Source organism: Mytilus trossulus, chromosome 1, assembly GCF_036588685.1.
Source record: "Mytilus trossulus isolate FHL-02 chromosome 1, PNRI_Mtr1.1.1.hap1, whole genome shotgun sequence".
Classification (NCBI taxonomy): domain Eukaryota; kingdom Metazoa; phylum Mollusca; class Bivalvia; order Mytilida; family Mytilidae; genus Mytilus; species Mytilus trossulus.
Genome location: NC_086373.1, coordinates 102,400,605 through 102,412,883, shown reverse-complemented (window position 1 = coordinate 102,412,883; position 12,279 = coordinate 102,400,605).

The following is a 12,279-nucleotide window of genomic DNA, read 5'->3' as shown; positions in this document are numbered from 1 at the left end:
AGGAGATTATCTAACCAATGCATTCAAAATTTATTAAAAATCAAATACGATTCTTTACTATCTCAGACCTATAAAAGGCGACTTTTTAATTGTAATTTACCTTTGTTTTGATTTTAAATACGTTTAATCCATGAAACAGAGTAATAACTTTTTTCTAGATTTGAATATTTTCAGTTTCACACATAGACTCTTTCCAAACAAATACGACAATAAAAACGGGGTTTCGTTCAATTTATTACAGTGATGAATGTTGCTATGATCCCCTCTTACGATTGGTGTACTTTCCATACATTTTGTTCGCTATTGTCGTGCGTTTAGTAACAAGTCAGATTTCAATGAACTTTCGGTAAATCTTTCGTCATGCAATTCGCATTAGAGATTGCAAATTCATTTTAACGTTCATATTATAAGATGGGCGAAAGATACTAGAGTGACCGACAAAAAATCAATAAACTGACAACGCTTTGTCAAAAAAAAGACAAACAGACATAATATTACACAACACTGTAAACTAGAGAATAAACAATACGAACACAACAAAAAATGGAGTGATCGCAAGTGCTCCGGATTGTTAAACAGATCATGCTCCACATATGGACTCGTCATGTTGTTCATATTATTAAAAACCCGGTAAATAGTCTAATTCGGTAGGTCACATTCAGAAATGGGACAGGTGATTAAAGTAAAGACGTAAGGAACATATCCGATATCATCTGTAAAACGTTTATTCCATCACAGCAAACCAACTCGTTGTGGCGTCTGTAAAGTTTACGAAGGGATGATTTAAACTTTACCATTTGAAACTCTTGGTTTTATAGCTTCCTTGTGAGCAGCAACCCTTAATCAAAGAAATCATTATAGGAAATACAAGCCTGATAATATCGTATCAATTGGGATATATATACTCCGTATACAGGCGCTGCAGAATTGTGGCTGCATTGAAATGGAAACTGCACAATTGGGAAGCTGAGATCATCTCTTTTGTCGTAAAGTTTGTCAACTTTTAGATGTAAGTCAAGATTTAAGGCATACTAAATTCTATATGTTGTATCCTTTATCTCTAGTTCATTGGGATATATACATGAGAGAGCCTCGTCTATATAGCGGAAAGTTAAAGGATATTGCTAATTTCTTAGCGATCTTCCTAATGCCCGCGTCACACTGTCCCGATTTTGATATAAGATGGACACTTGAATGCGAAAAACGTAAGTTTGTAAGAAGTTGGTCCCGATCTCGTTAAAATACCAAAAAGTGACCGACGCAAATAAGATGAATAACGAAGTCTATACGATGGTGCCGAAATTATATACAAAATTATATGGGAAAAGATGGACATAAGAAGGTAAACCGAAGACTGGTATTTAAGCTTCATATCTCAGCCGAAGCCTTACACGATGGATCACGAAGGATTTACGATGGATTACGAAGGCTACACGATAGATAACGATGATGGCGCGATGGCCATACGATGTCTGAAATGCATTTTACCTATTTTGAACTTTTTTATGATACGAACAGAATTTTGACAACATGTTTCTGTACAATCTACCATGCATGACGGGAAATCGATCTTTTTGTCTAATTCTATTAAAAACTAGTTTATTATCCCTATCGTCTTCTACGTGTAAGTTGCGTGTAGACAAAATTGTTATGGACACTCTAGAACCAAAATGCTCAAAACTTGGTATGGTGTTACTCGTTAAGAATATCTTGAGCGCTATTGACTTTAAAGTTCAAAGGTCAAGGTCACAGTAGCAGTTGTAATACAAGACAGTATATCCCTTTGTGGACACTCTAATATGCTTCAAAAGATTTTAACCACATTTGGTATATTGTTCCTCCTTGTAATGATCTGACAATTTTTACGTTCAAGGTCAAAGGTCAAGGTCATGTAGATGGACTTGTTTTTTCTCCTTGAAATAGCATAATACACAGGAAATTGGTTGCTCAATTGTTTACCTGCTGGTTCAAAAGACAATATTAAAGGTATTTCCAGTTACTGAATGTTTTGGTTGATTTCTAAAAAAATAGTTTATGTATCAAATATGCATATTCAATTTACCTTTTTCTGCATGTGTAATATACAAATATAGTGTCCATATTTGTCCCCAATATGTTACATACGATGGGATGCCACGCTCGGCATTGCCTTGTTTGAATTTTAAATGTGTGGACTAGTCTGAATAATCACCCATAATTATGCCCATGTTTACTGATCTATCTGCAAGGTAAGATAATGGGTTCGTTGATCCCTTTTATTTAAAAAGAGCTCTTTCCAGGAGAAAATCATAATAACATAGACAAAAGGAAGGATGTGGAGAAAGCAATAAATGCGGCAAAATATGACATATAGAAAACAACATGGTTATGGTGTAAACATTCGTGTGACAACAACTCAGACGATTCATAAAAAAATCAGAATAATGAAGAAAATGTTGTTTACCCTATATACGTGTACCTGCAGTGTTGGTATACGAGGCGCGTTTAGGATTTTCATTATGTTACTTGATATGAAAAATTGACAAAATATAGTATTTGACTTGTGAAAGTAAAACCTGAGCCTGTAATAGCTGCTCTTCTTGTTCGATTTGAATTAATAGAAACAACGCTATTGCCTTTCTTGATCTCATAGAATCATATGATATAAGCTCCATGTTTTGTGAACGTCTTTCTTAACTGTCGTATTAGACTGACCAGTGCATATCGCGCATGGCACTTTAAATGTATTTTAGCGCGAAAATTAACTTACATTTAGCTGGATTTATTGCCGTCGTAGTTCCATCTTGTCGCCTTCGTACTTTTATACGATGGCAACACGACGGGATCACGAGGTCTTCACGTAGTCGTGTTGCCATCGTAAGACCTTCGGGTAGCTTCGTGATTCATTCGTGTAGACATCGTAATGTCAAAACTGCCCGATGGAAACACGAATGCAATACGATGTTCAAAGGTGCATTCCCGGTGACATTACGATGGTGAAGATGGTGACACGAACTCAATACGAACCCTCAACATAGGACGCACCTTCGGGGATTTTTTAACATGTTAAAAAATTTAGAACCCTTCCCGAAGTTGTCCCCGAAGGCTAGAAAAATTCGCCGATGGTACTACGATGGTTAAAGATGGCACAACGAATAGCCCGATATGGATATGACCAGTCTCGATTTTGAAAATTTCCATAAACGTGTTGCCATCGGCGTAAAAATCGGGACAGTGTGACGCGGGCATAAGAAATTCCTACATGAAGTCAACCTCATAGTAATAAAAGAACAAGTCGGCAAGGAGAGGGGCACAATTGGTTCCCATTGGAATGCAAACAATCTGTCGAAAAACACGCCCTCAAAAAGTAACAAATAGGTTGTTAATCAAGAAATCAAGCATCTTGCTTTTCGGTTTCAGAGCTTTTTTTGTTTGAATCAGATTGATCCTTTACTAAGTATGATTTATCCCTCCCTAAGACAAGATACTTGTATGAACATTGGTCATTCTCTTTTATGGAACAAAGCAAAACCAATTATTTCAATTTCTCTTTTCGGTTGAAATGGGAAATACTAGTGTAGAGTGTAGAAAATTCAAGTGTTTATATATTATTGCAAGATGCAACAGCCCATAAACACATACATGATCTATGTTGATTCATAGATCTTTTAGGTTATCAATTTAAACGTTTTTATAAAAGATGATCAATTCAAACGTCTTCTAAATAATTATTTATTGAAGACATTAGTAAAATGTTTATACATTGATTTTATCGGTACTTACATTTAGAATGGCTTTTGTAAAATTAGATTATAGACAATAATATTGTACTACATGTCCAGTTATGGATACTTAGAATCATTAATCCTGTCGATAATGTTCACATTTATCATCATTGAAACCTGTAAAATACTTTTAAAATAAATATTAACATATTCTTCAGCTGATTTTGCACGCAAACAACAGACATTTTTTGTTTATGTAAATATTTATTGTGGTGCATGTGGTTCATTATTCACATTGATAAAATAATCTAGAATCAAAAATAGGCTGCACATGACAAAACTAAATTATAAAAAAATACAAGAAACATACTTACACAGACACAAACATGGTAAAACTGGTAAAACTGAATCAAACGTGAGTGAATTGGAAATAAATATCAATTTACTCGAAAAGTATGAATCAACTAGGATTCTGTTGTTAACTGTGTTATATCTAAAGAAAAACTTGTTATTGACAACTAATAAAATATCTGGCAAAATTTTAAAGTCGAATTTTTATGCCCCCTTTATCGGCATTATGTTTTCTGGTCTGTGCGTCCGTTCGTCCGTCCGTCTGTCTCGTTTTATGTTAAAGTTTTTGATCGAGTTAGTTTTTGATGAAGTTGAACTCAATTCAACTTGAAACTTGGTACACATGTTCCCTTCTTATATGGCCTTTCTAACTTTTATACTAAATTAGAGATTTTACCCCACTGTCAAGGTCCACTGAACATAGATAAGTATTTTGCGGATGGGGCATTCATGTACTATGGACACATCATTGTTATGCAGAGTCTTTGTTCTTGTTATTCTTCATTATACAACAAAGGTAACTAATTCTTTAGATAAATACAGGCAACAGTAGTATACATCTGTTCGAAACTCATATATTGAAAGAAAAAAAAAATCCGGGCTACAAACTTAAACTGAGGGAAACACATTAAATTTAAGAGGAGAACAACGACACAACATTAAAACATAAGCATTGGTAATTTTTCAAACAAAGTTTTTTTTACTAATTCAACAATAGTTAGGCAGTTTACAAATTCTTTCTCTTTTAGTTGTAAATCAAACTTTATTTGTATTATCAAAAAATGTACTCATACATAATATGTATGTGATGCCTGCTAAAAGAGAGGCAAAAATTATCAAAAAGGTACATCAAACTCCTAAGTCGACAAATCTGACAACGACAACTTTAAATAAAAAGAAACGGACTTAAAGACGTACAACAATATATACAACACAACATAACAAACAAAAGACCGATTAACGTGAACCCGACAAAAACTTTGGATTGATTCAATTCCTGTTTTCTAGTTAATTTTATTTTAATATGATTTTTTTCACATGTAAGCTGTACCGGCATGTATAATTAGTATGTATACGTTATTGTAGAAAAGCTGTAACAACTGAATATAAAGACCATGCATTCAATTATGATAACAAGAACGACAGTAAAATAATAGAATATTACAGGATTAGATAACGTAGAGATTACTCCAGGCCTACTACTTATAGTTTTACAGTTACAACTCGCACTGTTCAAGTTTTGATTATGACACATTGTAATTGACTATACTAAAATAGAACAACTAGCATTGTGCATATGACATGTTTGAAGGCATCATTTCTGACATTTGAAACATTTTTTTCTATCATAAAAGGTACCTGAAACTTTACAAAATACATAAAACGGTTCTACTTATTTATTCTAATTGTAAACAAAATATAAAAATAAAACCACAATCATTATGGATGAAAATGGGAAATTTAAAATTTGTTGAAGGAAAAAAAGAAGTTGTAATAGGTCATTTAAGTTTTCACGGACTGTATTTCGTCGATTTAACGAAAATTAGAAGGAATGGAGAAGTATCTATAGGGAACAGGATGTTGCCGTTATTGCTGAGAGCGTAGTTAGATTGCGATACGTTTGAATGTTCTTTCCGCATTAATCTGTATGTGGCGCTGCTAATAAACTGAAGTCATTTTAAACACAGATAATTCAAACAAAAAACACAATAAACTAGGGTCAAATCTTTAACCGACTTTCAAATCTTATTAACAAATTAAGAAAGCAAAAAACAAAGGTAATAAACAACAACTTAGTGAATAAATTAGCTATAAATTGTGTCAATTTTATTACACCGGTGATTTATTATTCATTCAAAATGACCTATCAACCTGACTTTTTCAATAAGTACTGCATGAGAATTTATGAAATCTCTTATGGATTCGCGTGGTGGAACTAAACAAAACTATCTAAATCTTGCTAATAATAAAATCGAACAGCAATATCACTTGATGATAATTGTTAGATATTAAAATTGGAATCTATCAGATGAGTTAAGAGTTTGCACTTAAACTAAAGGAAGATTGCAATGGGTATATTACGACACACACTTTCATATTAGATTGGCAATTGTGTTCTTAAGGTTCATCATAACAAACGGACACATATGGCTGTATTTACATGCCAAAAATTACTCTGAGTACAGACTTACCTGTAAAGTTGGAAAAGTTTTAATGCCTAGCATCCACTAGATATAAAAAAGTTAAATCCATTTTGTGTTTCAGAAAGATAAAATCTCTTTTGGATTTTGATGGGCATTTTTTTTCCTTCATGCAAAAGGTGTGAAAATTGACTAAGTTGTGGAACAACTATGAGATGCTCCCTCAGGTAAAAAACCGGTTTGTATTGTTTTCATTGTCCTTAATTGACCTGGACACCAGGTATCTTCACAACTATAGGTGAGTTAAAGAGTTTATCTGAGTCAGTGAGTGGACAGTATCAAAGTAATGCAGGTGTTTGTTTATTTTTGCACCTACTGAAGAAAGGAAAAAAAATGCCCAGCATAAACCAAGAAAGATTTTATCTTTCTTAAACACAAAATGCATTTAAGTTTTATATATCTAGTGGATGCTAGGCATTAAAACTTTTCAAACAGCACATGTAAGTCTGTACACAGAGTAGTTTTTGAGGTAAAAATACGGCCATATTTGTCCATTTGTTATGATGAACCTTAAATCAATGATAGCGTTATGATTAGGCCTTGGGATTTATTATCAATTCAATTAATGACGAGAACATCGTTTGGAACTTTGATTTAGTGTTAACAAAGCGATTATAATGCATTATGTACGCATTACTTAGACCTCTTACAGCTATGTTTGATAGACAACAACAGAACAACAACGTATATTTCATGTTTATCAATTAATTATTTACGTGCAATTGGTTCATTGATTTCAATAATAACACAATTTTTTTAGATTGCTTAGTAGTGCACTCATATCAAACATACGTTAAACAGATCTAAAATAACAACTCGAAAGAAACATTTGATAAAACCCACAATCATTTCTACTAATGAGGTTAAAAGTGTCTTTTTGCTATAAACTGATATGAAGTAGAGTTGAAATTCGGACATAACTGAGTGATTTTTTATGTCTCGTATTATTAAAACCAATTTTTTATGCTCCGCGTATGATACAAACTGGTGTTGTGTTTTTTTCAGATAGTGCGACCATTCGTCATTCTTTCTGTTTTTTCAAATATTATTTCGTCTAGTATAAAGATAAGATTTGCTAACGGCAGTTTATCCTCAACTTTTTATGAAGTTCGAATTCAGTGTTTATACACATGACGGTTTCAGTTTGTGTTTTAATATCACTATTGTATCTTCAGACTTTCTTTTACCACGAACGGAAGGGGACGATAAATGGCTGACCCGTGTTAAGAGAGAGCCATACCTCTTGCACGAAAAAGACACCCATGTAGATTTCGAAAAAGAGTAGGGTTATGTCTGTACAAGGCGGCACTCGCAACCGCAAAGTGGAAAGGGGTTAATATTAGTTGCAAAACTTTCCAATCCACTATATATAAATATGTTTAAAATAGGTTTTTTCCTAAAAACGGAAGCATGATAATGAGAGCAGGTATCATGACTGGTTTATTTTGTATGTCCTATTTGTTCACAATACTGAATCTTTACATTGTAGATACGTTCGTTGGTTTTCGTCTTTGATTTGTTTGACATTAATTCTTACATGAACCCTTTATAGCTTACAATGCGTTCTGCTTTTCATGATGAAGGATGTACGATGACCGGTAGATGTTCAACTCTTTGTCATTTGATATATTCGTAGTTATTTCAATGACACTCATTCAACAATTTCTTGTTTACGTTTATTTTTTTATTTAAAGATTGAAGGATGTCTAAACTAATCATAACACACAATTCTTTGTTAAATATTTGTTTGTTTTTATAGTGATTAAAATTATAGCACAATGTTGGCTGCTGTACCCTTTTTTCAAATTTTTAACCTATTATGTCTGCTTGCTTTGTTCAGACATCATTGTCAGTATAATAGAAATTTGGTGCGACTATCAAACAAGTGATCATAGGTTAGCTTGATTAAAATCCGGGTTAAATCCACCATTTTCTATATTGGTTAAAAGCCCGACAAAGTCAAGAATACGACAGTTGGTATCCATTCGTTTAATGTTTTTTAGCTTTTTGTCAAGCCATTTGATGAGGGACCTTTTTTTGTGAATTTTCCTCGGAGTTCAGTATTTTTGTGATTTTACTATTTTCATATCTTTGTCGCACACACACTGAAATAGCTGCAGACTATTCACTGAACAGGGGAAATCTTGTAAACAAAATAATCTTACTTTAATTATAAGATAAAAACTATAAAATATTTGGTCACGTTCAACACGTTTAATTGTACCCATATTTAGACTATTTTATTTATTGTGTCTGTTTAATTAACGCATCAATGTAAATATAACGGAATTTGATGAGACTGTTATTAAAGTAAGAGGATTAGCGCAATAGAACCTGGTTTAATCCACCATTTTCTACATTTGACATTGCCTGTTCCAAGTCAGGAATATGACAGTTCTTGTCCATTCATTTTTGATGCGTTTTGTTATTTGATTTTGCCATGTGATTATGGACTTTCCTCAAAGTTCAGTATTTTTGTGATTTTACTTTCTATTAAGTTAAACTTCAACCAAATTTTTCAAGTAAATGTTCATGTAACATAAACACACTATTAAAGTGTCCAAGACAAATTAACAACCAACCAATAGAAACAACGTTACAACTTACCAAAGAGATGGTTTCCAAATAACTCTTTTTGTCAGAAAATAACAAAATAGTGATGTGTTCGTACATCAATCACAAAAACAGATGGTAATTTATTTTCGTCATCATTGTTGCCCGAAGAAATGTAGTTAAAGTGATAATAAAGCCCGAAGTTTGATAGCATTGAGAACCAAATAATCCAAAAGGATTTGCCAACACTAGCTAAGTGTAGATAAGTAGATGTGGTATAAGTGCCAATAAAGCAACTCTTCATCCAAGTCACAATTTATAAAAAGATAACAATTATAGATCAAAGTACGGCTTTTAAAACGTAGTCTTCGCTCACTGCGCACAGCTATTTAAGGTCTAAAGTTCAAGCAGGAAAATACACGGGTCTTATCTATATAAAAAAAAACCCGGGAGAACGAGAAACACATATGAACCACACCAACGAAACTCACAGTACGACAGAATTCTGACGCCTGTTTTTTTTGCCTAATCTGTAGTTTTCTGTGTTGTATCTTGTATACTAATATTGGTCTGTGTGTCTTCCTTTTTAGCCATGGCGTTGTCAATTTGTTTTCAATCTATGAGTTTGTTTGTCCCTCTGGTATATTTTGCCCAAATTGTTAACTTCTTGAACTACATTGAGAAAAACTAGTCAGTTTGGAACCATCTCTATCTCTGGGTAATAATTCTTAATTCTGACTTATACGCCAGTAGAAAATAAATAAACTAATATAACCTGGTATTCTGTTCGTTTGTTGTATAACGAGAACACTTATAATAAAATATCAAACTCTGTTGTCATAGGCTTTAGCTTTTATAACTATATGTTGTGAGGAAACTCAGCCATTATAAACGTCCTTGCAAGATTGCAAATTATTCAAGAGATTGACGTGAAAAGTGATAAGTGTCATCACCAGCATCCTTATTACTTGTGTGAAATTCGGATGTTAATAGCAGCATGTTCCTTTAAATTACGTCAGTTGTATTAAATAAATATCTTTTCACTACAACAGTGTGAATTCAGTAAAAATCAGTACCATAATCAACAAAGAAAGACTGAAACAATACACTTATTCTGTCAAAAAAATTACCTGTAAATGAAATAAACACAACTTATTTTTTTTAAATGGTAGCTCTTCTTTACTTTTAGGACCCAGATATTTCTAATAGAGTTTGATAATATGTGTAGCAGAATCTATGAATTTTATAACATAAAAAGGCACGGAAATTCGATTTTATAGACAATGAATTAAAATAAAGGAATTTCAAGACCACTGAAACCGACAATGCCGTATTTGGCAAAACCTTTTCAACTTTTGATCTTCAGTGCTGTACAATTTTGTATTTTTTTCGTCACTGGTGAGTCTCGGGTGGACTACACGCGTTTTTGGCGTATTGAATTTTAAACCTGATGCTTTTTGTTATCTATTAATCATGCTTTTCTTTGTCTAATATGTTCTGCTTTTTATTTGTATTGTAGTCCTGTAATTTTTTGTTTTCATTTCAATGTTATATTTAACTGTGCCATTAAAGTGCGAGGTTTGGCATGCCTTAAAACCAGGTTCATCCCACCACTTTTATTCCCCTTTAAAAGTGTCCTGTACCAAGTCAGGAAGATGGCCATTGTTATAATATTGTTCGTTTCTGTTTTCTCTTATTTTTGAGATAAGACGTGGCACGGTACTTGTCTATCCCATATTCATGTATTTGGTTTTGATGTTATATTTGTTATTCTCGTGGTGTATTGTCTGTTGCTTGGTCCGTTTCTGTGTGCTGTTGCGTTTCGGTGTTGTGTCGTTGGTCTCCTCTTATATTTAATGCGTTTCCCTCAGTTTTGGTTTGTTGCCCCGATTGTGTTTTTTGTCCATGGATTTATGAGTTTTGAACAGCGGTATACTACTGTTGCCTTTATTTATCAGTGTAATTATCACAAAAAACAAAAAATTCTGCGATGTGCAAATATAAATAGTAATTAACTTTTGTTTTCCATCATATAAATCATTTCCAAAATACACAAGGTATCCCGTGGGAAGGCTTTTCCGTCACATTGTGATGTTTATTTTTTTTAAACATGGCCTTCAAATCGATTTTACAAAACAAACTACCATTGTACTATGTGTATGAAAATGAATTTCACAGTTGTCATATCTAAGATAATGTTGAAATTGCAGCATACAAATAGACATCGTCCCTTTTATGCCATTGATATTTTTATATTACAAATGGAACATTTTTATATGATTTATTACGTGATGAAACATCCGCATACGAACCTAGATTGAATTGGAACATCAAGCCATTTTCCGTAGAAAACCAGCTTTGATACAAATAAAACATATTCCACTGAGATGATTATAGTTATAATCAAATATGTTTTTACATAATTTATGTCCTATCTCAAATGATGAATACACTATTTGTATGTTATTATTATGTCCATAAATGAGTGAACCAGAAGTTCAGACAGTGAATAAGTCACGTGGAAGCTATGATAAATGATCAATCAAAAGACCAATTATCCTGTCTAATAAAGGCAGCAGTAGTATACTGCTGTTCAAAATTCATAATAGATAGAAGGAAAACGAATCCGGGTCAAAGCTAAAACAGAGGGAAACGTATCAAATATAAGAGAACTAAAAGCAAAACTAATTAACTCTGAGTTTTGTAGCATCGAATCTCTATATTATAAGAAGATTCGCCGATAATAAATATGAGTTTAATTACCTTTGTCTAAAATGTGTTTGTCCTGTTAACGAAATCGGTTCTAAGGTTTCTATAAATCAACAGTTAGGTCAGATTGGCAAGCTATTTCCTACAACAGAGTTAACCTTTATATTTCTTTCAATGAAAAGGTCAAGTTTGTTTGAAGATATGATTAACAAAATCATCGTGTGTCTCAGACTTATTCAGTAGAGATATAGTTACGATACTGTTGTTTGGTAATTGAAGATGGCATATTTTAGAATTGTTGATTTACTCATAGTGTCATTGGAAATAAACAGATTTATCATAAAACCAGTTGTTGGCATACTACATACATGCCCCGGCTTATTCTTTTCACATGTATTTTATGATGATAAGATACCAAAGCCCCTAATGGAAACGACTGATCTTGATTTTCATATGATGAAGAAATAATCTTTCAAGTGGTTAACGTGGGGTCTGGTGGTGGCATTTCAGTAACTGCTGGTAGTTCTTTGTTAATTTATGCATCACTGTCATTTTGTTTAGTTTCTTCTGTTACCTATTCTGAAATATGAATCGGTTAATCTTTTAAACGAGTTATACTGTGGGTATTGCTGCGTGTTGGTTTATTTTGAGGTAACTAGATGTATATGAGAGAGGGAGAGATCTCACACATTTAATAATCAAGTAAACATATATCAGAATGGCGTCTTACTATATATTGAACAAAAGAGGGCTACAAAGCA